This window comes from Bacillus rossius, unplaced genomic scaffold (assembly GCF_032445375.1).
Source record: "Bacillus rossius redtenbacheri isolate Brsri unplaced genomic scaffold, Brsri_v3 Brsri_v3_scf55, whole genome shotgun sequence".
NCBI lineage: Eukaryota > Metazoa > Arthropoda > Insecta > Phasmatodea > Bacillidae > Bacillus > Bacillus rossius.
In genome coordinates, this window is record NW_026962755.1 from 133,217 (window position 1) to 137,500 (window position 4,284).

At 38.7% G+C, this 4,284-nt stretch overlaps 1 non-coding gene across 1 annotated transcript; it reads right to left on the reverse strand.

Annotated features, from left to right (window-relative positions):
- Positions 1–258: 258 nt before the first annotated feature.
- LOC134545059 (5S ribosomal RNA) lies at positions 259–377 on the reverse strand. The gene has a single exon (XR_010078235.1). It is a non-coding gene; the product is annotated as a 5S ribosomal RNA (ribosomal RNA).
- Positions 378–4,284: the final 3,907 nt, after the last annotated feature.

Here is a 4,284-nt window from a genome sequence, read left to right on the forward strand (position 1 = left end):
ATCTATTTATTTTTTCACTTTGAATTTTGTATGAGGTATACACATGCAAAGATTCACAGCTGCTGCTGGGTGGGTGAGTGAGTGAGTGATTGATTGATTGATTGATTGATTGATTGATTGATTGATAGAGAGTGAGTGTGTGTGTGTGTGTGTGTTAGGGGGGGGGGGGGGGGGAAATGTGGTGATTGTGGGGGAAAAAAAAATTTAAAATTGAAATTTTTAAAAAAAAATTTTTTTCTGTAGGGTGCAAAATAGTAGTGCCAACGGCACGTGGTGTTCCCAAGCGGTCACCCATCTAAGTACTAACCACGCTCGACGATGCTTAACTTCGGTGATCGGACGAGAACCGGTGTGTTCATCGTGATATGGCCGTTGGCAATGATATAGATGTTTTTTTTTTGCAGTTTGTATTTGCCACTCGAAATAGCTATACCAGGTGTGATTGTTACAAACAACAGGAGAAATCGTGTAATGAACACTCTTTTACTTCCCCCCCCCCCCCCCCCCTCCCCACACACAACACCCACCACCCTCACCATCCCAACCACCAAAGCCCTCTTCAAAATACACTCTCACACACACACACAAACCCACACTCTATAACTGATGAACATTACCATAACTTCTTAAAGCCATTAGATAATATTTAACTCAAGAAAGGTATTGTGATATGTTTAAAGAAAGAAAGGTGAAACCTTTAACTTTACCAGCAGGTATTAGTATCACTGAGGTATCTTCTAGGTTGTAGCAGCAATAGTAGTAATAATAATAAAATTAAATAAGGTAATAAAAAAGAAAAGTTATACATGTGATCAAATCATGAATGTATAAAACTGGAATGAATTTAAATTTTTTTTATTTTTCTTCATAGGCTGTTTTGAAATTGATGAGTAAGTGCCTCTTCTTTTAAATTTTTTAATGCTGAACACTGTTACATAAGAGATGAATGTTTAGAAAATTTAAAAAAAAAAAAAAGCTAGCCCAGCCCCCTCCCCCCCTCACACAAAATCCAAACAAAAAAAAAAACACCCTCCTTCAAAACATCACATAATCATCCAGCCAGCAGTGCAGACGAGAAATTTGCACTCGGGGCCGCCATTTTGACGATAAATTCTTGCATGGCACACCAAAGGTAGGAAAGAATTTAAAAAAATAAAAATAATGGGCGAGCACCCTCGCGTCTGCCTGTAGAAAATGAAGTTAAAAGTAACATAACCTAAAGACAGGCACACACTAGGGTGCTCCCAGGCGGTTGAGAAATTTTTTCCCGCCAAAAGACTTATATATATTATTTATTTTACTGTTTTTGGCAGGGGGCTATGTCGGTCTGTGTGCAAAGTAGTTCCTACTCCCGCCGCCAGGAGCGCGCGCGGTGGGTAGCGATGTTGTTTTTTCTGCTTTCATTTGTTTATTATTTAGAGGGTTAATGCTATGTAAATGTACGCAAGTTTGGTTATGTGTCGGTAGTTGTGCGAGATTTAATTTCCGAAACGAAATTTGACTTTCATCGGCCTGCATTTCTCACTTATTCGGAAAATACATGTGTGTTTATGTATGTATAATAATCGAGTGATTTTGTAATAATTTGGAAGTTTTGTTTGCGTGTGCGATGTGGGGAAGAAAAGGTGTGCACACGAGTCCTAGGGCTATATTTTTTTTTATTGCGAAATATTTACTTCATGTGGTGAAAAATTTTAAATTATTTGTGATGCAAGTGAAATTTTTTTTTTTTTTTCAGTTGGGTGATGTGTTTGTCCTCGTTTGTGTGCAAGGAAGCAAACATGCTGAAGGTAAGGGGCCATAAATGACACTTTAAAATATTAGTTTACCATTAATTTTGGTTAAATATTAAATTGCCATATAAGTAAAATCATGTCAACTGTTGTATTCCACCCAGTATAAGCTGTTAGTAATGGGTACTTAATATAAATAGAATAAATGTAAGCATTTTCGTCTGCATGAAAATTCACTTTTTTTTTGGATCCATTTGTACTGTGGGTAGTTAAATAGTACATTATGTTGTTTTTACTTCGAAGTACAAAACATCTTGTGCATGATTGCAAATTCAAACGCAGTTAAGCATAATATGAATTCGAATTATGTGTGTGTGTGTGTGTGTATATATATATTTTTTTTTTTTTTTTTTTTTTTTACTGTGTCCAGTTTTAGCACAAATGGAATTATTTTCAAAGTGAATCGATGCAACTGGTCTTTGCCATTAATATTGATATATGATCTAACTAAATTAAATAGAAAGGATTTTTTTATTTATTTTTTTATATATATAAATATATTTGTAGCAATGTACTAATGACCACAGAAGTAAGCAAAAAAAAAAATATATATATATATATCTCAGCCAGTAAACCATGCGTCTTAAAGACTTTTTTTAATGAAAATATTTCTGCCTTGGTTAAGCTTACATTTACTATCATAGGGATTGAGGGAATTGTAGAACAGCAGCAGAAGCATTTCCTTTCATGATCATGTTCTTGGTCCTGAAAAGGACCGTTTATGTAAGCATGTGCACACCAGACCTGCTCACTTGGAGCTGGTGTATTTGGTGACAGCCTTGGTGCCCTCGCTGACAGCGTGCTTGGCCAGCTCCCCGGGCAGCAGCAGTCTCACGGCCGTCTGTATCTCGCGGCTGGTGATGGTGGAGCGCTTGTTGTAGTGGGCGAGGCGGCTGGCCTCTGCCGCGATGCGCTCGAAAATGTCGTTCACGAAACTGTTCATGATGCTCATGGCCTTAGATGATATGCCAGTGTCCGGATGAACTTGCTTCAACACTTTGTAGATGTAGATTGCGTAGCTTTCCTTCCTCTTGCGCTTCTTTTTCTTGTCGCCCTTCGAGATGTTTTTCTGGGCCTTGCCCGCCTTTTTGGCTGCCTTACCGCTCGTCTTGGGGGGCATCGTAGGTCTGAGCTGTGCCGCTGTCGCTAGATGAGTGAGACGGGAACTGAATTTTTTTCGTGAAAAGTTTTCTTGGCTTCTTGTTGCGCGACCAATCGGAGCGCTCCGCGGCTCGTGATTGGTCGCGCTCCGCGGAGGGACGTGTAACAAAAGTAATTTCAGACCTACAAGAAGAAATAGACATTGCACTAATATCAGAAACCAAACTTAAACCAAATTGGAGATTTTCGATACCAGATTACATCATATACAGAACGGACAGACAACAGGCATTAGGAGGAGGTACTGCAATCCTAATCAAGAAGAGTATAGCACACATGCCAATAGGTCACAAAAATGAAACTACCAACATAATTCTTCCATCAAATGCAGGTGACATCATTATCTCTGCGATCTACAGCACTCCAAAAAACAAAGAACTTTTAGAAACAATTGATCATATTATAGCACAGGCACCCTTATGTATAATTGGGGGAGATTTCAACTCCAAATCACCGGCTTGGGGAAATAGACAGTATAATAATAATGGCAGAAAACTGGAGCAATTAGCAGAAAGTTACGACTTAACAATCAGAGCCCCAACAGAACCAACATTCTACCATAGAAACTCAAATTTTCTTCCAGACATTCTGGATATCATAGTCACCAACACACAAATGGTCACTTCAATGGAGGTGGTTCAAGAACTCTCTTCTAATCATATGCCGGTAATTGCCACAGTGTCGATACCAACCAAAAACAGTAAATTACACAGAAAAATTATCAGTACAGACTGGACTAAATTTAAGGCCGACATACAAGCATACCCTGAAGTTCACCTTCTCCCACCTGAAGACATAGACACAGAAGTAAAATTAATAACAGATACAATACAACAACACATCAAAAATGCCACCACTGTTACACAAGTTGCTCCCAAGAAATTCCAAAATGACCCTGAGCTGGACGAGCTAATCAAACGAAGAAACAATGTCAGGAAAAACTTTCAAGCACAACGGGATGCACTAACAGCGCAAATACTTCAGGAATTAAATCAGGAAATAAAAGCTAAGGTCATGACCAAAAAACTTAAATCATGGGACACAGCTATCCAACAAGCTGTAAAAGATAGAAATAACATTTGGAAGCTGAACTGCAGACTTGCAGGTAAAAAGATTAAAACCTACACCCCCATAATACATGGAGAACGGGGCATTGTTTACTCAGCTCAAGATAAGGCCGACTCAATTGCAGACGCTTTGGAAAAACAATTTGAGCCAAACTACCCACTCATTGATGAGGACCAGTTAAGAGCCTCAAAACGTCTCATCCAGGCAGAGAAAAACAAAAAGGGAGATGAAACTGTACAAGACATAACATTAAAGGAACTAA